Genomic DNA, 27,680 nt, shown 5'->3' with positions numbered 1-27,680 from the left:
ATATAGAAAGCTCAAGAGGCCGTTTGTTACACTAATAATCGTAAGATAATAGACATGTTAGGGCACCATGCTTATTGACTCGTAGATAAGGAATATAAAACCATCAGCAATTATTTTCATACAAACTGATTAAAGCCCCCTTCAAAGTGGCTTCTGATATATTTGTTGTGACAGAAACTTCCAGAGCCTCCTTGTGTTGGTTAGAAGACAGAAAGCAAAACCTGCTATTGTTCTGAATGATGGCACTTAAGTTTTGTCAAGACAAAATGGGAACCTGTAACAAGTAAACTAAAATATGAAAGAGGAAGTTTACATTCCCACTGACATTTGACCAAATATACTCATGGTTATTAAACCACGTTTGGCCCCTGAAATCTTCCCAAACATTTAAGAACTTAACCTGCACTATTTTGGCAATGAATGGGAGGATAAGTAATTCTTACTTTTTCCACGAAATGATTCATTTCTACACACACACACTGACACTACACATCGCTGCATCGTCTGAGCAGTGAAACAGAAAGTGCAACACAGCCGTGACTTCAGCATGATTCACTGGTATAAAACTGACTCAACAGTCAAGTTTCAACGTACTCTGGCCATAACAAAATTAAATAAACAGACAAATGACCTTAGATTCATCTTTTCTATTTATGGTTGGTCTTTATGTATTATTTTTACTTAATGTATTTTTTCAGTCAATCATTGTGGTTCCACAGGGATCGTAGGATGAGCTTAATAAGTCACCAGATAATGAAATCATCAGGAAAGAAAACAAACAAACAAAAACTAAATTATAAAATCATGCCATCTCCTAGGGCTAGTCAGAAAAGTCAAAATTACCACAAAAAAGTCAAAATTATGAAACAAAAAGTCAAAATTAGGAGATAAAAGTCAAAAGTATACAACAAAATGTCACAAGTATGAAGCTGAAAGTCAAAATTATGGGATAAAAATTCAAAATTACAAGAGAAAAGTCAAGATAGAAAGAAAACTATGAGTTCAAAATTGTGAAATAAAAGTGACAAAACTGAGGTAAGAGTCAAAATTATGAAACAAAAATGCAATATAATTAGAAAGAAAGTCAAAATCACAATATAAAAGTCAAAATTATGAGAAAAAGTTAATCAAACAAACAGTCAAAGTTAGAAGACATTACGCCAAATTATATGATAAAAGTCAAAATTGTTGGAGAAAAAGTCGAAATTAGAGGACAAAAAGTCAAAATCTTAATTATCGGAAAAAAAAAACAAATTAAAATTATCTTCCTGTCATGATTTACTTTTCTTTTTTTTCATTAAGTGGTGTAAATGTGTTTCCATATGGCCCTGTAAACTTGTACTATTGTCGAAACACTTAAGTCAGTGAACTGATTTGTTCCTGTTCACTTACTTCAGATGCATCTTAAAAACACTTGTTCATCTCTGGTTTCAGATGAATTTTATTTGCATAATTATTAATTTTCAAAGATTCAGCTGCACAGATTTTGCCTGGATTTTGGGTCCATTCAGTCGTTGTTCTGGAGCTTTTGATCATGTTATGAAATGTTGCTGATTCGCTTTTAATCTTCATTTTTACATCGTAATGGCCGAGAACTCTTTCGAGACAAATGGAATGTGAACATCTACAATTCAGCCTGCAGAGAAAGACTGACGTTAACAAAAGCTCCAGATCAGCTGATGACATGATGTCACCTACCAGAGGTCTGTTTCCTGTTTGGTAAAGTGGCAGCAGTTAGCGGGCTTGTACTTGACTTTACAGCCACATACGCAGAAACATACGTCACAGTTCACTTCCTGTTTACGCTGAATAATAAAGTGCTAACGGAAATAAGGACAGAAGAACCTGCACCATACAGTGAACATGTGTTTCAGTACGCCAGCAAAGGCAAACTTGTACTTGTGTCTGTTCAGACACTTTTGTTATCAAGTTAAAGTTTACACCAAGTAGTGAAATACTCTGCAATGTGAATATCTGTAGCACAGGAGGAAGATATGAAAGAGACCAAACAGGTTTTACTGGCAGTAGAGTCTCATATATGACCTCTGAACAAATACTCATGATTTTTTAAAAGAAAATGCACATGGTAGGTCAACATTTTGGTTCAGTAAGTCAAAAATAGTGGAAACCACTTGACAAAAAGTCAAACTTATGAGACAGAAAGTCAAATTATTAGTCAACATTATGAAATAAAAGTGGCAAAAGTGAGATAAGAGTCAAAAGTATAAGACAAAAAGTCAAAATTCTGAGATAAGAGTCAAAATTATGAAAAAAAAAGTTGAATTTGTGAAACAAAAAGTCAAAATTAGAAAACAAAAAGTCAAAATTAGAAGACAAAAAGAAATAATTCAGAGACAAGTCAAAATTATGAGATAAAAGTCAAAATTATCAAACAAAAAGTCAAAATTTAAAAGACAAAAAGTTAAAATTACACGATTAAAGTCATAATTGTAGGACAAACGTCAACATTATGAGACAAAAAGCTTCTGTCAGCATTTTTTTGATTGTAACACTGACATGACTTTACACACCCTTTAATAATGGCTGATAATGATTGACAGAAATGAGCTGTATTATTGTCATTGTATACTACTTCATTCATTCATCTTCTAACCGCTTCATCCTCTTGAGGGTCACGGGGGGGCTGGAGCCTATCCCAGCTGACATCGGGTGAGAGGCAGGGTATACCCTGGACAGGTCACCAGACTATCACAGGGCTGACACGTAGAACACAAACAACCATTCACGCTCACATTCACACCTACAGACAATTTAGAGTTACCAATTAACCTAGTCCCCAATCTGCATGTCTTTGGACTGTGGGAGGAAGCCGGAGTGCCCGGAGAGAACCCACGCTGACACGGGGAGAACATGAAACTCCGCACAGAAGGGCTCCCACGCCCGGGATCGAACCGGCAACCCTCTTGCTGAGGCGAGAGTGCTAACCACCACACCACCGAACCGCCCTGTATACTACTTGAATGGTTGAATTGTTTTAAGATGTTTAATCATTCTGGGTTGTGGTTTGCAGTCAGTGTGCAGATGTGACACAAAAGCTAAATAAAAAACATAGTGACTGCACACTACTGGGAATTTTTGCATCTGAAAGTTTCAGTTTGCATGCGTCTGCATAACAGCGGTTGGTTCCCATTAGAAAGAGGAAACACAGTTTAGTAACTGTCCTTGGTGGATTTTACCACAAATCATTGAAACAGGAAATAATGTCAGAGGCAAAACTACAGCATCACATCTTCTTTTAACAAATAAAACAAAACAACAAACTTCAAGTAATCCCATCATCATCATCATCGTCATCATCATCAGCAGAAATAAGAAATACAAAAGCAAAGAAAACCACATGTCCAACCTAAGAGGAACCTCAGGAGGAATCATTTAAAACTATAATTATTGAATAGTTTAAACAACAATAATGCCATCCTTTATGCCATTACCAGAAAATAATCCAGAGGAAGGAGGTAAGAAAATGCCATGCATAAACCAACGCTGATGAGAGACACAATTTAATACAAAGTTTCTACTCAATAGAAAGAGTGATAAGAAGAAGCGTGTGTGCATGTCATTCAGAGCGGGCAGCTTATTACCACAGTCACTTCATAGAAAAGGTCATCACCATTCACAGATGTTCAAGGATTTCATTTACACTTTTGTCTGTTTTGTTGTCTGGAGACACTCAGAGGAATGTCTCAGCTGGACGCTGACGACGGTGGCCATCGTAGAAGTCTTGCATCATAAACATATCAACGGCAAAAAGGAATACACTCTGATCTGAGGGTCTGAAATGTGGATTTAGTCAAGGAATTCCTCACAAGTGCTGCAGAGCATTTCATATGTCATAAAAGAAAAATACTGTCGTGTGAGTTTGGGATTCAAATTTGTAAAAAAAAAACAAAACAAAACCAAAATCACTCTACTTTTTATATTCCAACGCCCCTGAATGTAACACTTTACAAAGTACTTTTTCTAAACATATTTTTCAGTGTAATTAAATGTATACCACGGCCATGGAATCAACGTCTGATTGGCTGGAAAGTGTCAATTAAAAATATATTTTTGATCTAAAGGCAAAATTTGACTTTTCACTTGTTTACCAGACTACGTATTATTTTAGAGAGTATCACTGCAAATATGCAAGAGAAGCTTACTGATCATGAGGGGAAATGTGTAAATTAAAGTCATGTCAAGAAACATGCTGACGTTAATTTATGATTTCTAAAATGGCGACGAACCTAAAGGGGCTTAGGATGCTTGAACACTTGCGTAAATTGGCACAAACATCAGGGGTCTCATTTATAAAACAGTGCGTAGGATCTATACTAAACACAATCCAAAAAAATATTAGATGTGCATCGCTAACTTTCCCGTTTCGCTAGCTGCTAGGCTAATTTATACAATGTAAAATGCCGTAGGCTTGTGCTAATAACGTTAGCATGTTGTATTTGTTTGGAAAACGTGTTTAGTATAAGACAGTTGTTTTGTCAGTGAACCTTGTGAGTTTTAATGGAGCTGAACTTTGTAATGTTACCTTTGTTAAATGTTGCTGTTGTCCCTGGCTTCATATGAGTAGGGAAAAAGTCCACTAGCTGCTAGGCTAATTTATACAATGTAAAGTGTTAAAGTGCTAAAACGTTAGCATGTTGTATTTGTGGGGAAAATGTGTCCAGATAAAGACAAGTGTTTGTCTGTGAATGCTGCGAGTTATAGTGAAGCTGATTTGTGTACTTGTGTTTGAAATTGTCTCTATTAAGCCATGTTTAATGTGTGTTTAATGTGTGTTTTGAATCAACTTAACTTTACAGCACTTCACAGAAACGTTCACCGCCGACTAGTGTTTTGGAGGTGTAACTGCAGAGTGACACAGACACACCACCGCACAAGTAAAAATGCTCACAACAGCATAGGCTACGGCGTAGGGTCTACGCACGAGTATAAATCCAGCTTTAGGCATGAATCAACTACGCTCATTGTCGTACATGATCCGAGCCAACACGGTATGGCACTGCGTTGGGCTATAATCGGGCTGATATCGTGTAGTGTAGATGCGACATTAGACGACTAATGACGACTCTCACTGCAGCCTGTTTTATTTTGTTCTGAAAATGTCGGCGTGCAGCCTCGTTCTGTGGACGATAAACGAGGTGCAGACTGATAAAGGAGGAAATACAGTGAGTGCTGGACAGAGCAGTGAGTGACAACAACCCGCCCACATTCTGTTTGTGGTGGAAACCCTAGGGTCTAGGTACCATGTCTGAAGGGTTACTGTTGGTTCCAAAGGTACCATACTGAAAGTGTTTGGTGGAAACTGGAGCCTTTTTTGGAACCCTGATTTCTCCGTTTTGGGAAAAGACGCTCCAGCAGCATGAGCAGTCAGTCACTCGGCTTAAGCTGCGTTTAGAGATGAATCCTAGTGCAGGCGGACTAAACCATTTGAGCCTTTAAGGGGGGAGAGGGGCCTCAGAGAGCGTCCACTACTTTATTGATTTATTCAGCCAATATTATTTTAGTTACGGCAATAATTACTTATTGACCTGTGTATCTATTTTTTTTTAAAACTCAAAGAGTATACTGTGTGGTTTTCTTTCACTCTTGAGCCACACCAAAGACATATTTCCTTTGCCTAGTGATGTACAATATAGTTTTTCTGTTCCTGAGAGGTTTGTTAGCTGAGTGGTTATAGTTTATGTCATCTAAAGGTGTGTTCACACCGGACCTGTTTTTTTTTTCCGCTAGCGACGAGTTTACATACAAAGTCAATGCAAACGGGCGATTGAGCGTATATTTGCCCGGGAGAAAAATCGCTCGGGCTCCAAGCGACAGCAACAGAGCGATTTTTCGCTCGTTGCTTGAGATGAGAAATCTCATCTGGAGCGGTATTTCGCTGGGTCCTGTCGCTTGCAGCTCAACGCTGATTGGCTGCTGTAATCCCGGAATCCTGGGGGGGTGCTTGACTGTCATGACATGTCAGCTTCATGAAAAATATGGCTGCAAATTAAAAGCAACAATAGATGGAAAAACACACAGAGACAATGCATCTGTGATCAGTCCCCTAATTTAATTTTAACAATTTTTTTTCAATCTTCTCCAATTTCTCGTTTTATTTTATGGAAGTGATCAGTGTAAGTGCACTTGTCCTAGAGCCACGACGGTTTTTATAATGCAAAGAACTCTGTATAGATCAAACCTACAAGCTCCTCTTCCTATGACTTTTACTAAAAAATGTGTCTTGTATGTTTTCTGAAGCCTTTAAGTTACAAAAATGAAACACACTACACTGAGCATTTATACCTCCGACCGCAGCAGAGCGCTGCTGAAAGTTATACATTTTGATACAGGTGGCTATACATATTGCAAAACTCTGTAAAAGTACACCAAAGCATACATTTTCATTTCCAAATATTTATTTCAAAACAAAACCATTCATACGGTCAGTAAAAAAACATTTTGTTAATGATAAAAAACAAATCTGAACAGTGACCGCGCCAGCCGGCGGGACTGCGGCTGAACCACTTCCAATGTTCATTCATTCGTTCAGTCGCGTGTTCAGAGTGTGTGCGTGTGTGTGTGTGTGTGTGTGTTAGTATGTCAAAGAGGAGGAGAATCAATAAAAAAAGGTTTCCACTAATTATTTCGGTGTTTATTTCTTTTATTCTTAATTTTTTTTTTATTAAAAGGCGTAATACAGCCAACAATATTATAAACCAAAAGTCTGATTTATTATTGTAGAGTGTACTGAGCAAATCACCTCTTTCAACTGGAGACACGGTGCAGCAGCAGCAAAAAAAAAAAAAAAAAAAAAGGCATTATAAAAAGCCGACAAATAGTGTTAATTAATTGACACGAGACACTGGAGAGGCTGTCAGTCCTATTCTATAGTCTGTAATATTTTTTTTATTTTATCATAACTTCTCGGAAATTACTCAAATGCATTTTTGGTGTGCTTCTGAGCACACAGGCAGCATAAACAATGAAGTTACATATGTTGGGGTGCTTGGAGGGGAGCTGTAATCCTGGCGGTCCTGTGTTAAGCACCATGGACAGCGCCAATGCATCTACCTGTAGCGCAGAGGCTCTGATGCCTGAGACAGAGCATGTGAGCGGAGTTGGAGCTGCCTGGAGCGAGGAGCGGGAGGATTTTGTATGTATGTGCCAAAATAGGTAAGAAAAAAAAAACCAAAAACATAATTTCTTTCTTTTGTGTTATAAAATATTTGGAAAAGTCAAAAGAAAAGAAACAGAGTGAGACTGCGAGAGAGAAAGAGAGAGCGCGCGTGCAGGAGAGAAACGCTGTCAACAAATTGTAAATCATTCAATTTATTTTATTTTAACCCGGGAGGTTAGAGAGCCCAGCTCCCTCTCCAGCATCCTGAACCCCCCTGTCTGAAGGTGCAGGAAGGGCTGGTCCCGTGGCTGCACCCGGGCCGTCTGGTCTGGCTGCGCACTGGCTGTGGAGCTGGGGTCATCCTCCTCCTCCTCCTCCTCCTCCTCCTCCTGACAAGATGATCTTCAGTTTTACGTTCTGAAAGCTTTTTTTACATATACATTTGTAGCCTACTTGTAGGGCTATAAGTTTACGTCTTTAATTCACAGAAGCTGGTTATTGTTGTGTTTATGTCAAAATAATGTTTATCAAACGTTTTCACATCTTTGATTTTGTGATTTACATGCCAAAATGATCACAATTCATTTGGGAAAGACAAGTTCATTTTACAGGCTATGCATCATCAGCCCGTGGAGGTCCGCTCGCAGTTGCGTCTATTCGGACATTGGACCTCCCGGATTATGATGATCATCAACTGCGATTAGATCGTTCTGATTAATGACTGACCATTAAGACGTGTTTCTGATAAATATTTAAATGTGCACAATAATAACCTTTCACACTGTAATCATATTTTTATTTGTTATCTTTTGCGTATGTGTGGCTGCTCCGTGTGTCGGAGCAGAGTGCACGCGCATTGTGCACCCGCCTAGAGACGCATATTACTAACTTGTTTAACTAAAATACTAAAATACTGCGCCGTTGACTTTAGACCAGGTTTTTGTTGGTCACTGGCGCATTTGCTTTTTAAGTCATCTAACTAGCAACGCGCCATGACTGCGCCTGACCACTCCTCATTTTTAGACCAACACACCCAGAGAAGCGCAAGTTCATTTGCTAGTTAGACGACGAGGGCGCAGGGCGTGAAAAGGACAACTGCGCATGCATCTAAATAGCAATGACACTTGCGCCATGGATTATGTGCCGTCCGCTTTATACCATCTAAATAGGGCCCAAAGGCTTCAGAAAACATACAAGACACATTTTTTAGTAAAAGTCATAGGAAGAAGCTTGTAGGTTTGATCTATAGAGTTCTTTGCATTATAAAACTCGTGGCGGCTCTAGGACAAGTGCACTTACATTGATCACTTCCATAAAATAAAATGAGAAATTGGAGAAGATTGAAAAAATTGTTAAAATTAAATTAGGGAACTGTTCACAGATGCATTGTGTCTGTGTGTTTTTACATCTATTGTTGCTTTTAATTTGCAGCTATAGTTTTAATGAAGCTGACATGTCATGACAGTCAAGTACCCCCTCCCCTCCCTGAAATTCCCTGATCACTTCAATGACGTCATCAAAGCGAAAAAGCGAGTCTGTGAATTTCTGCCACATTGACGAGCGATTGCAACTGAGCGATGAAGCGATATCAAAGGGGCGCACCTGAGCGACAGCGAAAAAAAACAGGTCCGTGTGAACACAGCTTTACTAGTGTGCTGGGTTTGATTCTGGCCTTGGGACCTTTGTGGCATGTCATACCCCTCTCCCTCTGCCCACCATCAAATAAGTACATACATTGCTCCTGGCTCTGATCGGTTGTGGCAGAGGGTTTGAATTTAAAAACTCTCTTCATAAGAAAAAGTAGTTTAATGCCTTTATTTAACCAGCAACAACACTTGTTTTATTTTCACCATCTTTGCTCACACAGACGTCACAAATCTCCCTCAAAGGGCGTTACAATCCTTACAGCATACGACACCCTCTGTCCTTATCTCCCTTCCTTCTCTGTCCTTACTTTTTCTGCTCATTTGTTTTATGCACTCTGTGGTTTCCCCTCTCATATTTCTGTGTCAGTGAGGGACTTTGTCAGCTGATGAACCCAGAACAAACCTACAGATCTTACAAATCAGGTCGGGACTTCCTGCTGGAAGTAGCCATCAGAAGATGGATTTATGGTGGTGCCGCCACCCTCGGAGTTGACATGGGCCCACGCACACTCCGACCAGACATCGTGCTGTTCTCTGAAACATCCAAACAGGAGGTCATGCTTTAGCTTACAGTGCTCTGGGAGGAGAAGATGGAGGAGGCTAGCAGGAGGAATGAAATTGCCCTTTAGGGATTAATAAACAAATTGTCTTGAGTCTTGAGAAGTATGCAGAGCTGGTGGAGGATGCAGACAGCGGTGGCGTGCAGTGCAAGTCCATTGGAGTGGGGAGGACGGGCTTTGCGGCAAAGTCATAACGCAACGCCGACAGCCTCCTGGGCATCACTGGAGCACGCAAAAGGAAAGCCATCAGCAGAGAAGGCTTCAAGATGACTGTGGATTTTTACGAACAATACTTCTTGGACACAGGCCGGGAACTGATCACTCCTGGTCGGGTCACCTGGGTGAGGGGGTCTGAAGTTGAAAGACCCAAAATCCCCTATGACCCCAGGTACTTCTCTGATGATGTGTCTAAGTACATCAAGAGATGTATGTATCAACCTGTGTTTTTTGAGCAGCTGAATTGTCGATAACAAGAATACAGATACACAGATGCAGAAATGTTTTTGTTGTATTTAACTTTAAAAAGGGTGTAGTGAGATTTAGTTTCATCTTTATGGAGCCGCCACCACTTGTAAAAACATCATGACTATAAGTACATATTGTGAAAATGCTTTTCAAGTTGTTTTTTTCTTTGACATTGTAAGAGTAAAATTCTGGGGGAAAGTTCTTGATATCGTTGCACATATGTTAGTCATTGCTGAAAGTCAGATTCAGAGATTTTAAATATGTAGCGAGACCTTGTACACTGATAACCCAATCTTTCCTGTATAGACACCCACAAGTGATATACCTGATGGTGCACTCTGTGGCCAGTAGATGGGGCCTGGTGTAAGTCCTAGCAAGCACAGCAGAGCGGTTTAAGGTTAACACACAGCCAAAGCATTCACATCAAGAACTTCCACAGATGTTAGTGAAACGTTTCCCACGTGAGACACACAGCTAAAGAGCAGCTCTGCATTCCCACCGGTGCTGGTTACTTCTCCTTGACTAATAATGATGACTAGGGGAAAAAAAGGACAAAAAGAAGAAAGGAAAATAAGCATTAATGATGAAGATTAAGTGGAAAACTTGCCTCCTGTAATCTGTCACTACACTGATCAGCCAAAAAATTAGAACCACTCTCAGGTAAAGTGAGTAACATTGATCATCTTGTTACAATGCAATTTTCTCCTGAGGAACTTTTGGTGCAGAAATTCACAAGGATGCCACCCAAACACCTCTGCAGATCAAGTTTTCCTTATGGCAGCAGCACTCGATGGCAGTGGCGCCCAGCAGGAAAATGCACCGTGCCACACTGCAGAAACTGCTCAGGAATGGCCCGAGGAACGTGACAAAAAGCTCAAGGCATCGTCCTGGCCTCCAAATTCCCCAGATCCAAATCCGATCGAGCATCCATGGGCCGTGCTGGTACCTCAGAGGTACCCCTAATCCACGGTGAGGCCTCCCTGGATCGGACTTGTTCCGACATGTCAAGGCATGGACACATGACCTCTGGGTGTCCTGTGGCGTCTGGCACCGGGGTGCTGGCTTCAAATCATTTGAGACCTGTCAGTTGTGAGGTGGGGTATCAGCACTTCCCAAGATGGGAATTTCAATGGGAGATTTGGAGGCCAAGTCGACACCTTGAACTCTTTGGCCATTCCTGAGCAGTTTTTGTGGTGTGGCATGATGCATTTTTCAGAGCTCAGGAGTCCGCCATTGTTGCTGTGATGGTCGACTTTCTCACGCATGCCTAGTGACTGGAACCATAATGAGCATGTGCGAAAAGTCTCTGTTTTTATTGTAAGTTTACATGAAAACGGAGAGGGTGTTGCTTCCAAAAATCTGCACACTGGAACCAGTTTTCAAAGTGTTGCGTTTTCAGGCACCATAAACAGCGCTTTCATGTAAATGATCAGCCACAACGCGACTAACGTTTACCATCTTCTGTTGAAATCGTTGTTGAATAGACAGGACCTTACAAAACCTGTTGCCTTGCCAAAAAGCAGACTACGGCCTGAGCCGAAGGGACATGCATCACTGACATTTTCAGGTTTCAAACATAACGAAAATAATCGGCCTACAATTTGAGGTAAGGCTTATGGATCTCTGTAGTCAATGACACTCCTGACCTTAAGTAGCCTTTTGAATGGCGTTTCCGGCCTGCGTACTGTTAAACATGTACAGAAATGACAAACAAATGGTTCCTTTGTTGTTTTAAGGAAAACAATGATTCACCCTCTTTTTTTTAGAAAAGCACCTTGAAAAAAAAACAACCCTCAGAAAAACATGTGACAAATGTTTTTTCTCTGAGATACTGGTATCAGCTTTGAGTTTGGGCTGTGAGGCTTTACATGATGGTCCTGTTGTGTTTTCCAGCTGTACCTCCCAGTTCTAGTCATCTGCAGCATTTCAAGAAAATATTCAGGCGTGCATGAAAAAAACATTTTATTTCAATGTTTGAAACTTATATTACTCAATGACAGTGGCACTTACAGTGATTCATACAGTAAGACACTTCTCTAGCTGGGTTTCCATAACAGTTTTACGCAAAATTAAAGCGATATTTCGACAATTTCGAGAAAGTACAATTGCGGCTTGCAGGTGTTTCCACTGAAAGGTGATTGACAGCTAAGTCGTAATTCTCTCTCCGTCTTGCGGGACTGCGTAATTCTCGTAAAAAAATGGACGTCCAGAGTCTACTCCGTAAACTTATTGATGTTGGCAATGTGGTTTTGGTTGCATCTATTGTATGGAACTTTATCCCTATCTTTATTCAAGAGAGTGGTCAATCAGTTTGAGAGCATAATTTATTGATTTCACGCTCAAAAACCCTGCCCTCGCACTCACATAGCCTCTGCTTGCGCTTGGATCTACTCTGTTTCTGCTGAAACTGTGTGCTCGCACTCAGATACCATGTTGCTCGCACAGATTTCCTGCTCGAGCTTTGGCTTTTCTCCTCGCGCGCAAACTGTTTCTGTGCGCTCGCGGAATTTCTGCTGCAACTGCAAATTTCTGCAACCAATAGAACGCCAGATTTACTGTTGACCAATGAAATGATCCGTGCCTCCTTGTGGGCGCGCTCGCTAGGTATATATGTGTGTGTGTGTGTGTGTGTGTGTGTGTGTGTGTGTGTATACATATATATATATATATATATATACATATATATACATATATACATATATATACATATATACATATATATACATATATATATATATATATATATATATATATACACATATATACATATATACATATATATATATATATACATATATATATATATATACATATATATATATATATATATATATATATACATATATACATATATACATATATATATATACATATATATACATACATATATACATATATATATATATATATATATATATATACATATATATATATACATACATATATATACATATATATATATACATCAATATATATATATACATACATATATATACATATATACATACATATATATATATATACATATATATATATATACACACACACACACACACACACACACACACACACATATATATATATATATATATATATATATATATATATATGTGTATACATATATATATATATATATATATATATATATATATATATATATACACATATATATATATATATATATATATATATATATATATATATATAAATAGATATATATGCGCTAAAGCGAGCGCGCCCACAAGGAGGCAGGGATCATTTCACTGGTCAACAGTAAATCTGGCATTCTATTGGTTGGGGGATTTTGACAGGGTTGTTACACAAAAAAATCCAAGCGCAGGGCAGAAATCTGACAGCAGAAATTCATGACAGAAACAGTTTGCTCGAGCAGGAAATCTGTGCGAGCAACATGGTATCTGAGTGCGAGCACACAGTTTGAGCAGAAACAGAGTAGATCCAAGTGCAAGCAGAGGCTATGTGAGTGCAAGGGCAGGGTTTTTGAACGTGAAATCAATAAATAATGCTCTCAAACTGATAGACCACTCTCTTGAATAAAGATAGGGATAAAGCTCCATACTACTGCTGTTGCCGTGACCATTTTTAACAAAAGACGAAGGCAGCGGATGATAGCGGTTTCCTCTGTCCACACGTATCATGTCATTTTGTTTTGGTTACATGGCAGCCGCCGTAAAACCGGATGGAAAAGAACCCGTCCGGTGACGTAGTGGGTTCACGTGACGTGTTAATGCACTACAAGTGTTTCCATTACACTTTTGCGACATACATCTGTATCGACACATCTGAAAAACCACCTCATGAGTGTAAAACCGTTCTAGTGATATTTGAGAGGTTTTGCGAAGTTCAGTTGTGTCCATTACCTGTTTTCTATTGCGCTATTTAGATTTTGCGCATTTCTAAGGGTAATGGAAACCCAGCTTCTACTACCTTTCAAATGAGACCATGTATGGGCATGTACTAACAATGGAACAAGAACAGTTTTCGATTTAATTTGGGTATGGCTTCGATAGGTTTTTATTTGACTCATGTCCAAAATCTTACCAACAATAATAACGGCATTAATAATAATTATTTCTCTTGTACTGTTCTTTCAGCATTTGAGACTACAAAAGTGCAAAAAATAGGCTATATGAAATTATTCCAAGAGGACAAATGCCCACCACTGAAAAACACATCTGTTTTAATGCAGTCCATGCAAACCCAAGCAGCAACCCCTAGAGCTGACAAGTGAGGCCCATGCATAAGTGCCAAAAAATGCAATTCATCAACTGGCCACTTGGGGCTAGCTCCAAAACAGAGCAAATCTCCACAGAGTCTCATGTTAAAATGCCCATCTTTACAGCTGAAATAAACATGTTTACAGCCTGGTACGAAAACAGTTTTGATCTCTATGGGTTATTTCATCATTCATGACATAACCCAGTGTTATAACAAGAAAGCACACATTTTAAAGTCTTTGCATTGGCTTCCTGTGTGACACTTGCACCCCGCACTGAACACACGGTAACTCGAGTCTGAGCCTACGGTGATGAGCTAATAGGAGCTAACTGCTAATAGACAGAAGCTAAGTGCTAAGAGACTGTATCTAACTGTTTGGTCAGGTCTTCCTTTTTTTTTTTTTTTTTTTTTTGTTCCTTCTTTTTTTTTTTTAAGAATAAATACTTTATTGTCTGAACCAAATGGTACCTGAAATTCTTCTTTGACAGGAATCAAGATAACATTTACACGCAAGCTATTACAGACTTATAAAAGGACCAAAGAATCCAAAATATACACAGGATGTAAAATAAGCAACACACATTGATGCATAAAAGATGAAGGACCAGCAGCATGAGCGAACCATTACCAGTGCACTGAAATTCCTCTACTGTTGAGGGCTGTTATTGCATATTGGAATGAATGGATTTTTATAGATTGTTTTTCTGGCCAGCGGGACTTTGTAACTCCTGCCTGATGGGAGGAGACTGAATGAATGATGGAGGGGATGAGAGGGTTCCTCTCTAATCAGGGTGGCCTTCCTGATAACGGAGCGCTCATACAGATGGGACAGATGATCTATGATACAAGAGAGTTTTGTTTTCTGTTTGTTCGTGAGAGAGTTGTACCAAGATGTGCTATTGAAGGTGAGAATGGATTCAATGAGTGACATAGCTTCCTGAGAAGATGCAAGCACTGGAGTGCTTTGTTGTAGATTGTGTCCGAGTGTGTTTGGAAGGACAGGCAGGTGTCCATCTGTGTCCCCAGATACTTAAGACACTCCACCTGTTCCACCCGCTCTCCCTGAGTAAACAAAGGTTTAAAAAGCTGAGATGTAGTTGCTGCTCTGTCTCTTACTACACAGCACAACTCCTTAGTCACGACCTGGTCACGAATTTTAGTGAGAAATCACTAGAACTAAACATTTCAAAGACTGGCAGTTGGTCCTGGGTGAGAGCCTCCATACTGTCCATGTGGGCCACCAGTGCCATGTCATCAGCGTATTTAAAAAGACTCATTCCCTCCCTGCTACAGGTGATGTTATTGGTGTAGGCAGAGAACAGAATGGGGGATAAAACACAGCCTTGTGGGAGCCCTGTGTTTAAAACCAGTTTACCATTTAAAAACACCTGCTGTGGTCTGTCCATTAGAAAGTCCTTTATGCATAAAATCCAAGTTGGGTGGATCTGGAGGTCCAGTGCAGCAGAGTGTCAGTGTTTACAGTGTTAAAAGCAGAGAAGTCCATAAATAAGATCTTAAATAAGGCTTGTGTCCTCTACACCTCGTTTTGCCCTATAGGCAAACTGGAGGGGATCCAGTTTTCCAGGCAGCATATTTGACATTAAGTCGCCACAACTCTCTCCATGCACTTGCAAAGCACTGGTGTGAGGGCCACGGGCCTGAAGTCTTTAGTGTCCTTTGCATGTGCCTTTTTTGGGATGGGAATTATTGAGGACTCTGTCCACTGGCTGGGAACACAACCAGAGTCCAGAAGATGCTGAAACAGTCTGGTGATGACTGCACCCAACTGTGCAGCGCAGCCTTTGAGCCCCTGAGCCTGTCAGCGCCAGAGGCTCTGTGTGGGTTTACCCTGTGTAAGATGGAGGTTACCAGCTGCTCATCAACAGCAGGGGCTTGATTGTTGGTCAGAGTCTGGCAGCTAAAGCTATCTGATGCTTTGTTTTGATTAAACCTACTGAAGAAGGTGTTCAGCTCTTCTGCAAAAGAGGCAGGGTCTGTTTGTCTCCTGAACTCCCTCTCCAGTTCCCTCACCTTCTGCTTGTCCCCCTGAAGAAATGCTCTTTTCTTCTGGGCTAAGCAGAGCTTCATGTCTTTGGTAAACCATATTTTATTATGAGGATAGATGGTTATTTTTTTGGTGGGAGTGACAGTGTCCTCACAGAATAAAATGTAGGTCAGTACTTCTGTCAGTGAATTCAAATCCCTACCACAGTCATTGAAAAACAAGTCCTAGTCAGTGAGTTCAAAGCAACCTGAGTGTTTCGGTTGCTTCATTATTCCAGACTTTAATGGTTTTTGTTGTTGTCTCACCCATTTTAAGTTGTGATCTGTATTTTGGTAGTAGCAGGATGATGTTGTGGTCTGACCGGCCGAGAGGGGGGCGTGGCTTTGATACATATGCGTTTGGGATATTCCCATAGCACAGGTCCAGTATATTGTTCATTCTGGCCGTAGTGGTTTCATATTGCTCCACGTCGGGTCACAGCAATTAAAATCCCCCAGGAGAAACACAGACTGCTCTCCAGTCTGATTGACAGCTCTGTGATAGCTGTCAGCAATCCGCTCTGCTTTATCCTGCCTCTGGTGTTTCCTTACTTATGATAGCGTTTCCTCAGTTACCGTTTTTATAGTCTTCTACTGTTTGGTCCTTACCATTAGAGTCTCTGAATTAATCTTTTTGTGTGACTGTGTGTGTGTGTGTGTGTGTGTAAAGCACTTTGTGCTACATTCTGTTTGTACAAAAAGTGCTATATAAATAAAGTTTGATTGATTGATTGAACTATGCGGGGGTGAATATTTTTTATAACAATCCCCTTTAAATGTTATTAAGGCTTTAAGTTCTGCATAATTAAGGGTGTAGCCACTCTGACTGACAGGCTGTCAGCGAGGCCTCACCAAAGGCCACTCAACTTGACCTCCCTGCCGTGTTTGAGGTGTCACAGCCGGAGCCTGTTGGAGATTTTTTTTTTTTACAATTTACAATTAATAGACAATTAGACACAATGTGCAAGAAGTGCTATTTTTGTGCAAACTGTATAAAAATGTTTTTAAAAAAGTAAAAAAAAGGCAAACAGAAAGTAAATAATTAACAGGACGGTCTTTTATACTGTATGTCGTTTTCTTTCTTCTTTTTTTTCCTTTTTCTCACTTTTTGTTTTGTGGTTTGCTTTTGCTGTGCAAGAGCTTGGACACTGTACAGCTTTTAACGCCGCTGTGAATATATCATGTACAAAAGCTTTATCTTCATCTTTTCCACGTGCATAACTTCCTCGTGGCGCCGTTGACAGTTTTCATCAAACTCTCGCAAGGACATCTTTTTCTCATCCTCCCACTTTTTACATTTGCAAGGAGGCATAGGTGTGGCAGAGGGTTTTGGCGCAGGTGTGGCAGAGGGTTCTGGTGGAGGTGTGGCAAAGGGTTCTGGCTTACGTTTAGCAGCAAGTTGTCTTGGTGTAGCTTGGCTAAGTGTAGTTTCAGCGAACGTTGTGACACTGCTGCAACGTCCCAGGGCCTCAGGCCCGCACACCTGCAGCTCCTCTGATGTCCTGATAAGAGGGTCCACTTCATTTTGTTCATCATTTTGATCCATAAGTGCATCCATTTCTGCATAAAATTGGAAGCGTGTTCCTTTTTCTGTTAATTTATTATTGTCTTTCACTTTCTTGTATCCTTCGACCAGAGTGTACCATTTCCTGTTTACCTTCTCATAGCTGAACGCTTGTCCGAACTTACTGTTCAACTTTTCTTTTAAGTCCATCCAGAATTCCTTTTTACTGCCTTTGGGAGATTTCAGCCAGTCATTCAATTCTGCCAGGTTCTTAGGGAGACCAAGTCCATCAGACGTAATGTGCTGTTGCACTTGGCTAATTATGAACAGCGTTTGCTCTTTGCTGAATGTGTGATTGGTTGTCACACCTGATGGTGACGGGCGGGGTGCAGGATTGGCATTCTCCTTGCAGCTGTCTAAAACACACATGAAAATAACAGCTTAGCATGAACAACTTTTGTAACATCATCACTATATTTATTATTAAGGTTATGGAACTAACCTGTGATGGTGTCTCCGGGTTTAACCAGGTTTTCTGGGATCTTTGCGCAGTCAGAAGGATATGTGGTTTACTTCACGTATTCCAAATACGTTTCAATGTCCTCCTCAATACCAACTTAAAAACACAGCAAAAAAAAAAACGAAAACACATTGTTAACATCACAACTGCGATAGAGCTCTAAGAAACTTGAACAAGACAAATTTGGAACAAGACTTAACCTCTCCACATTCACAAGTCTCTCACAGCATTTCCAAAAACGCATTTCCCATTAACAGACAACTATCGACCTCAGAGTAATATAAAACAATCCTTTAATCACCACTCTTATCACATAACTCCCAGCCTCGTTCGGCAATATCTTCCTAAGGTTTCTTCTTAAATTTGTTCTGGTGAAAGTTCTACGTCGGGTTCACAGCGTGGACTCCAAACATTAAAAGAGACAGAGAGGGGGACAGAGAGAGAGAGGGAGACAGAGAGGGGGACAGAGAGAGAAAGAGGGTGACAGGCAGGGGGACAGAGAGGGAGACAGAAAGAGGGACACAGAGACAGAGACAGAAAAAGAATGTAGACTGTCAGAATGTTGTTGAAAGCTGTGAGTGTATTTTAAGAACAAGGGTTGGTGAATGAGGCTCCTGGTTATTTAACAGTGTTTCACACAGTTACATCACAGCCTTGTTAAGTTTTGTTTAGTTCAGACTGAATATAAAGATGGACGATATGACTGCTCCTGATAAACGAAGCCCAACATCTCCATGGCTCCCTGGTGGTCATAAAGCCCGCTCTCAAGCTAGTTGATGAGACATGAGCCAAACTAAAAACTCACAGCACACGTTGGAAATATTTTTCCTAAAGATGGTTTCTGTCATTTCCAGTAGTTCATATCACCCTGATGTTTGATAAAGAGTTATTGTTTCTGATCATTTTGATTTTAATTAGTTATTTAATGCCATAATATGCAGATTAGATGCCATGATTGATTGAGCTGTGCGTGCCAATCAGTGCGTTCACATTCAATAGCGCTGCTCGCAGTTGGTCGGACCCTGGCCAGCGCAAGATGGCAGCTGCCATATACGGGATATTTTGGCTTGACTAAAGGGGGATTTATACTTGTGCAGCAGACCCTATGCTGTAGCCCACGCTGCTGTGAGCATTTACACTTGTGCAGTGTCTGTGTCACTGCAGTTACACCTCCAAAACACTAGTCAGCAGCGGAGGTTTCTGTGAAGTACTGTAAAGTTTAGTTGATTCAAAACACACATTAAACACACATTAAACATGGCTTAATAGAGACAGTTTCAAACACAAGTACACAAATCAGCTTCGCTATAACTCGCAGCATTCACAGACAAACACTTGTCTTTATCTGGACACATTTTCCCCACAAATACAAGATGCTAATGTTATTAGCATAAGCCTATGGCATTTTACATTGTATAACTTAGCCTAGCAGCTAGCAGACTTTTCCTCTACTCATATGAAGCCAGGGACAACAGCAACATTTAACAAATGTAACGTTACAAAATTCGGATCCATTACAACTCACAAGGTTCACTGACAAAACAGCTGTCTTATACTAAACACGTTTTCCAAACAAATACAACATGCTAACGTTATTAGCACAAGCCTATGGCATTTTACATTGTATAGATTAGCCTAGTGATGAGCGGTGATTTCCTCTGCTCATATGACGCCAGGATAAATCACACACAAGACTTAAAATGCTATTTTTGTGGAGGCTTTATTGTCTTCACGATTTTTTGTTTCTTATCTGTGAAATTAAAGTAAATAAAAGCTTTGTTTCCACGGAGGGAAATGGTTTCAGCTTACAGAAATAGACAAGAGGTCTGTGTCGCTGCGACGTGTAGTTACATTTCTGGGGAGGTGCACGTCAGGTTATGGCATTGATTCGACGCATAAGTTTAAATCCAGCATAAGGCATAGTGGCGTTAAGTGGGGACACATCGTCCATCTTTACAGCCTTGTTAGCCACTGTTAGCAGTACCAGTTGATAACACAATAAAAAAAACATACTGAACAGTGCTGCTAATATGTAATTTCTCACAATGACTACAGAAGCTATTGGAAATTGCTTAAATGTCAAATTAGGAAATCTGTGATTCAATTTTGCCAAAAGAAATTAACAAAATTAGAGAATTAAATAAAATGTATTTCAGACATCACATCAAATATGTCTGGAGGTGATGACCTGCCCCCACATTTAGATACATTTAAACAGGAACTAGACATATTCTATAGAGAGAGAGCAAAGGGTGCTTTTATGGTCAAGATTAAAGTGGATTAAAGAGGGTGGAAAAAATTTAAGAATTTTTAGTTTAAAAAGAAAGAAATTCTCTTTCTAAATTAGAGATAGATGACTCTGTAACAGAGGACTATTCTGTGATTTTGAAACTTGCCCAGTTTTTATTTAATGCTATATAAAAATTAAAATTTAATGACAGTTCTAGTATGTTCAACAGTTTGAAAGATGTTAAAAAAGCAAGTGATACTTTCAAACAAGAGCGTGATGATGAAATGTTATCTATTAAAGAAATAAAGTGGGGTGTGTTAAATGTTAAACTCAAAAGATCACTAGGGAATGATGGCCTTACCTCAGAATTTCATCTTATATTTTCTTCTGAAATTACAAAATTCCTGTTAGCAGTAAACAATGAAGCCATCAGCAAAAGAGAATTGTCTCGTTCAATGATACAGGGCCGACAAACACTAATTCCAAATCCAAATAAGGATCTGTTAATCACTGATGACTGGCGTGGCAAAACAATACTGAATTAATAACTGTAAAACTTCTGTGCAGGCCGGATGACTGAACATTGAGATGAATGACATCATTCACGAATCTCAAAGTAAATTTGTGCCTTGATGTCAAATTTCTTCGATTTGGTCAGTCATAGAAATGTAATTTCTGGTGACTCTGCAATTCATTTTCTGGACTTCCAGCTGTCACTTTGTGTTTGGTACTCTGCCTTTCTTTAAATTTGGGATTTTTTCATAATGCCTGGTACACACTACACGACACTTCTGTCTGTTCCGACAATCACTATGTCAGATTACGTGATTGTAGAGTTCGGGTTTGGCCCACGTGTCAAGTGCTGGAATTTGTTATTTATGTGACAACACCTGAACGCAACACAGGCTCTGCTCCAGGTGAGTGTGTATACTGTGCCGTGCTACACTGCTGTGCGTGGCGTGTTTGACTGTGTGAAACAGCAGTCTTTTGATGGTCATTTACACACTGTCTATACTTCAGATTCAGGCTGGGCTCGGACTTGGGTCGGGTTCATTCAGGAAAATGCGGCCAGAGCCGTACTCAAGTTGCTGAATCCTCCCGACAAATTCCTGCAAATGTTTCACAATAAAACAACTAAACTAAAGTTATAAGGGGCTTTTAATTTTATACAGATATAGAAAGTGTTGAGTTTGAAATGACGGCACGATGCATTAACTTTATCAAGGCAAACAGGAGCAGATAAAAATACAGAGGGATGAATAAATAACGACCCGTTTATAATGTAGTCGGTTTCAAATGAAGCTGGTAGCCTCTGCAGTTGTGGTGAATAAAAGCCACTATTTTTCTTATAATTTTATTCCTTTATATCCTCCATTACAAAGAAAGTACATTGTTTGCTAGCTTGATGCTAATGGCAGTACTCAGTGGGTTGATAAAGTGCCTCTGCTGTTTCACACCAATTTTCCCTTTTACTCTGTGTGGTAACGTCCCTCGAGGAAATATCTAAAACCCTGGGGTGTTGTTGTAGTACAGTTGTCTATGGCAGCAGATCACTCTGTGTTCCTATTGGTCAAAGTGACGGCTGTGGCCACGGAGCAGTCTGACGACAAAAAGAAAATCAAACATGCTAGATTTTCTGTCGGGATGTCGTGAGGTGTCCCAGACATGGTGTCGGTTGTCGCCTACTATGACACACTACACAAGATGAAATGATGGATTATTGTGACACTCATTGTCGTTCACGATCCGAGCAGACACCGTACAACGCTGCGTCAGGCTGTAAACAGGCCGATATCGTGTAGTGTGTACCCAGCATAAAAGCTAACAAAACACTTTACAAAGATAACAATAGCTCTGTCAAACTACAGTACAGTGCTTCTCGCAGACTGCGTGTAAACACAGGTGTGCGGCAAGGATCTCCAGTTTTCCCTTACATCTACATGCTTGTAGATGCATGCATGTATTCAATAAAGTTTGGAGAGAAAAAACAAAAACACAGTAGATAACAGCATCTTAGGTGGTACTTTGTGCATATGAACACCAAAGCAACATGTCCACAGAAGGACATTGGACAGTACTGTGTGTACAACCTGTTTAATGAGACACAAATAAGACAGACTTGTTAATAAACAGTTTGTGAGCACTGCTTTCACTTACGACTGGGATACGGAGCAGGCGTCTTGGGTTGTGAGGCGGAGTTTGGTGATGTTCCTCCAACTTTCAGAGTTGTAAATCCAACTTCAGGGGTCGTTCCGGTAGCAACTTCCGACCGGGAAGTTGAACAGTCCGACTTCCCATCGGAAGTCGAACGCTCCGACTTCCCAGTTCAAAAGGAGCACACCATTAATCCCGGCAGAAGGAGGCAAGACAGAGAAGGAAGGATAGAACAGCGAAATAAAAGAGCACACTTTAAATTCAGACCAACTGACAGTCAGGGCTGGCGGTGTTCCGACATGCTCCTGACACACTCAATTCAAGTACAACTCCCTCTTCCCCCTCACAAACAAGTACTACTGTGCTGAAAACTCAGGTACACGCATAACCTAACCACACATCAAATATGTAGGTATGTGCAAATTTCTCTACTTACAGCTTTGGATGGAGAAAAATATCTGGTCAATAACCCATGGAATTAATGATCAGGGTGACTGGCTGTCATATGAAAACTTCATATGACAGCATGCACACATACTCAGTTTGACAGAGTAGTTAAAGCAACCCCTAGTTTAATCAGAATATTAGTCAAAACACAGATTAACAGTCGTGTGTGTGAAACCTACCCATGCTGACACTCACCAGGTTTGCTTCACAGAATAAGTTGCCATAGTAACTGACTCAGGGTTATGCTGAACTGGCTTTGTGAAACGGAAAAGTCAGAGTTTCCTCATCTCAGGCTTAACATACTCAAGAGTTTTCACTAATCCTGCTTGCTGAAATAGGACCCTGGTACCATTCCTCTGAATAACAAACACAGACACAAAAATTGTGGCTGACATTTTTTCCTGAAGAACATTTCATGTTAAATCTGAAATTATTTTTTACCAGCAGTTTAGTTTATAACAATATCCCACAGCTGGTGGGCACCAAGGTGTTTAATCTGTGTTCTTCTTCAAAGGGCAAACTTTCAGATTTGTTTTACAGAAGATAATCCACATCAACCATGACCACAGTTGCTATCTTCTTGAAAATAAATCCTAACTTCAGCCAACTACGAGCCAATGACAACAACAGTATATGGCAAACAGTAAGTCAAAGTTATTACTTTTCCGAGTAATGAGTAGTGTAACTAATGGCTAATCAAACTTTAGGTAAAACATTTTCTTTACAAATTTTATGTAACACCCGGTGAGCAATGAATTTACAAATAGTCAGTTAGGGGGTGAAGTATTCCTTTGATGTTAGCGTTAACGTTAACGTCAGCGTTACAAACTGGTATCCAGCTCAAACAGGTCTCACTAGAATGCTTCAAGGCTTGAACTACCTACTCAGAGAAAACTCCTTGCAGTCCCTAAACGCTGCTGAATTGATTCATAGGACAACTAGAGTTCTAGACATATTTTTGATCCATTACAACAGGGCCCAAGACTTTATTTTTACTCAGTTTAACCTTTGAATTTGGCAGCTACCCCCGATGCCTGGTCTGTTCAGCAAACACACTATCAGCAGGCTCTTCAATAGCACAGTGAGCCTGTAACTGTACATTCAGACCAAAAGCTTCCAAAGAGGCAAAGTCTCTTGTGGACGCCAAGAAACACAACTGTCAAAAATATTTGTGGCAGCTTTGGTCGCTCATCACGTGAATCACTGAACGTTCAATCATGCTTGTCAATTTAAAGGAGCTGCAAAGCGGACTACTGGCTTGAAAGCAGCATAGTTGCTACTTGCTGTTGTCCAGTCAAAAAGCTCATAGTTGGCCTACAGAAAGTTATGTTTGGTCAATGAAAACAGATAACATATGTCATCCCATTCAAACCAAGCAAGGAAGATCTGCATGCTACGTTGCAACATTAGTCTGCAATTCTTCAACTCCTCTGTTACTAACATTACACACTTTAAACCTCACCAGACCAACCAACTACCTCTGCGCGGTCCCAAGCCTCATTCTTTTTATTTTGGTCTCTGAAACTGAACAGCTCTGGTCGCTGTTGGTGTGAATGTATAGTAAGCACAGGGTTGGATGTTGACACAGACCAAGAGATGCAGGCTGGTATGGCTGTGGTTCATGGCCCCACTTCAATAAAGGAACCTTGCAGATGGGCAAATGGTCTGCCTAACCATAGCTAATCCACACAGGACACCAGATTTGTTGTCACCTGCTTCCTGTTGGGGGATAGTCAAGCCAGTACTCAACCAACGGAAAACACAAGTGCTCCTATGACAAAAATGTGTGAATTTTCACGTTTCTAGTTGGAGATAATCTGTTTGTGCTGCACTCAACAAAATCTATGGAATTGTTGGTACATGTGTTGTTTTTAAAATGCTGCATTCTAACATAAATATGATCAATGAAAATCATGCCTTTCTTTTAGGTGTGCAAACCATTGACTGTATATAAAGATGGATGAAGTGTCTTCACTTACTCCCACTGTGCAGAAATTGCCATCTTGCTCTGGTGACATCATTCGAAGTCTGCGCAGTAGCGTTCTCCACGGTATCAAGTATACGCCCACACACCCGTCTGACCGATTGCGAGCAGCGTGACTGAATGCGAGCCCACCAATTGGCTTACAGTTTTCAATAGGGCTGACCTTCGGATCCATTTATGGACATCTGAAGCTTCGGAGCTCAGAACGAATTTAATTTAATTAACACTAATGGTCGGTGATAAGTAATGTTTAACTTTTGATTGAACACTAAATTAAAACCCTCGGCGCATACTGCAGCACAATCAAACAGACGCGTAACTCACAGCATCAGGAGTGTCTCTGACACCAGACTCAGAGCAGACCGGTGGCACAGGAAAATGCATATTTTACATCAATAAAATCTATTTTATCATTATTTTGAGCCACATTGTTGAAAGAATTTAGTCATCTGTGTTCAAGCAGGATAATAGCAGGTCTCCATTGTGCGTCGAGCTTACTGTTTCCTTGTCGGAGATTTTTTCTTTTTTAATTACTACTTACGTTTTCAAGTGATTTCCCAAATTTGTTGTTGAGTTGTGATATGCCAATTGCTTTTGGCACTCTGCTTTCTGGGGGTTGTCGGGGCATATTTTAAAGTGCAACCACGCATCTGATGACCTCTTGGACATGTCTGCCGGCTCCTTGTCAGTATCGGACTGGTGGGGGTTAGTGTTGCGCTTTAAGACCTCCCCCCAAAAAACAGGAAAAAAAGCACAGAAGCTTAGATTTTTTTTTCACAATTGAATCCCGTGCCATCGAACGAAGCTTCGAAGCTTCGAATTTTTTGGGTTAGCCCTAGTTTTCAATCATGCTGCAAAATCCCCATTTAATAGCATTATATAACACTTGAACATACAGCAGCGTGCTAAAAACTACCTTAAATGACAAGAACCATCTTTGGGAAAAATTTATTTGATGTGTACTTTGAGTTTAGTTTGGCCCATGTCCCATTCACTGACATTGAGAGGGTAGACATTATGAACTACACTGCAGCCAGCCACCAGGGGGCAATCAAGATGTTTTCACTTTTGGGGAGCTGTCATGTCATCCATCTTTATATACAGTGTATGGTGCAAACCATGAGAAAACGTCTGTTGCATTCCCCAAACTTCCCCCCTCTGCGTTTCTTGTTCCTCTCTGTGGCGTTCCCTTCCTTTCTGTCCTAAGTTCTCCTTTTGCCATGAGCTACTGCTTTCTCCATCTCCCAAACCCCTCCTCGAGTGCTATCCACTGTCCTCCACCACTCTTGTCTTCTCCCCCGCACTTTCACCTGTGCATTTGCACACACACAAACAGACAGGCATCTAATCACCTAACATCTACTTAATTTCCACTCCATCAAACTTCACCCTCCTCCTATTCCCCATATCAATCTATACTGAGAAGAAACTGGGGTAAAGGACAGAGTGCATAGGCTGTACGGATATAAATTCGACAAGGACAAAAGAACACTACCTTCATAGGGTTGTCCTGTTACAGTTTGTTTAATATCAAGGTGCATGTATGTGCTTGAATGCTTTATATTCTTTTAAAAACTAAAACATGAAATTAATAACTTTGTGACATTGTTTTACCTTTTCTACCTTGTACCCAACAGGCGATGTCCTGTGCTCATGCCCACTCTCCTGGCTGGACTGGACACAGGAGTACTCAGATGCATCCTGTTGGCTGGGAGGAGATTCCAGCTGTGACAGTAGGTCAACCAGAAGAGCAGGATGCCCCAGGAACTCCAAGTTTTCCTCGTCTGGTGGCAGGAGGTCTTCCAAGGAAAGACTGGTCCCGTAGCTTTGAGGTCTCAGTGGGCTGGCCATGCTGGAGTTGGCTTGGGATACTCCAGAGCAACATAGGGTCTGGAAAAGATTTTCCTCTAACTGGCCTTCCGTCCCTAGAAGGCTGGGAACTGTAGAAGTGAAGGTTGCAGTGCTGGTGGTGGGAACAGACACTGAGGGTGTAGACAAAGACTGCTGACTGTGACTGGGTATTTCTGGGTCTCCAGGGTAGGAAGGGTCCTGTGCAGGTTGGCAAGCTTTGGTAGAACTGACTGTAGATGGAAACTGGCCTCCAGTCCCTGAGTGGGTGGGTGCTGTAGAAGTGAGGGGTGCAGTGCTGGTGGTGGGAACAGACACTGCGGTTGTGAACAATGGCTGCTGACTGTGACTGTGTATTTCTGGGTCTCCTGGGTAGGAAGGGTCCTGTGCAGGTTGGCAAGCTTTGGTAGAACTGACTGTGGATGGAAACTGGCCTCCAGCCTCGGAGTGGGTGGATGCTGTAGAAGTGAGGGATGCAGTGCTGGTAGCGGGAACAGACACTGCGGTTGTGAACAATGGCTGCTGACTGTGACTGGTTATTTCTGCGTCTCCACGGTAGGAAGGGTCCTGTGCAGGTTGGCAAGCTTTGGTAGAACTGACTGTGGATGGAAACTGGCCTACCGTCCCTGAGTGGGTGGGTGCTGTAGAAGTGAGGTGCAGTGCTAGTGGCGGGAAGAGACACTGAGGTTGTGAACAATGGCTGCTGACTGTGACTGGGTATTTCTGCATCTCCAGGGTAGGGAGGGTCCTGAGCAGGTTGGCAAACTTTGGTAGAACTGACTGTGGATGGAAACTGGCCTACCGTCTCTGAGTGGGTGGATGCTGTAGAAGTGAGGGATGCAGTGCTGGTGGCGGGAAGAGACACTGAGGTTGTGAACAATGGCTGCTGACTGTGACTGGGTATTTTTGGGCCTCCAGGGAAGGAA

General features: G+C 40.8%; 1 protein-coding gene and 1 long non-coding RNA gene across 4 annotated transcripts in view; one reads left to right on the top strand and one right to left on the bottom strand.

Annotated features, from left to right (window-relative positions):
* LOC125883091 (mucin-5AC-like) overlaps nt 1-27,680 on the top strand; it is a 184,771-nt gene that overhangs the window by 84,658 nt on the left and 72,433 nt on the right. The window lies entirely within an intron of this gene.
* The window catches only part of LOC125883117 (uncharacterized), a 51,508-nt gene continuing 40,498 nt past the window's right edge, over nt 16,671-27,680 (bottom strand). The window contains exons 2-4 of one of the 2 annotated variants that reach the window (XR_007448455.1): nt 22,479-22,638; nt 18,074-18,187; nt 16,671-17,987 (exon numbers count right to left, since the gene is read on the bottom strand). This is a non-coding gene — a long non-coding RNA (uncharacterized LOC125883117). Of the gene's footprint in view, nt 17,988-18,073; nt 18,188-22,478; nt 23,058-27,680 lie in introns of those variants that run through there. The other variant, XR_007448454.1, reaches the window with a different exon arrangement.

This window comes from Epinephelus fuscoguttatus, linkage group LG22 (assembly GCF_011397635.1).
Source record: "Epinephelus fuscoguttatus linkage group LG22, E.fuscoguttatus.final_Chr_v1".
Lineage (NCBI taxonomy): Eukaryota > Metazoa > Chordata > Actinopteri > Perciformes > Serranidae > Epinephelus > Epinephelus fuscoguttatus.
This window is presented reverse-complemented; position numbering and strand designations above follow the sequence as displayed.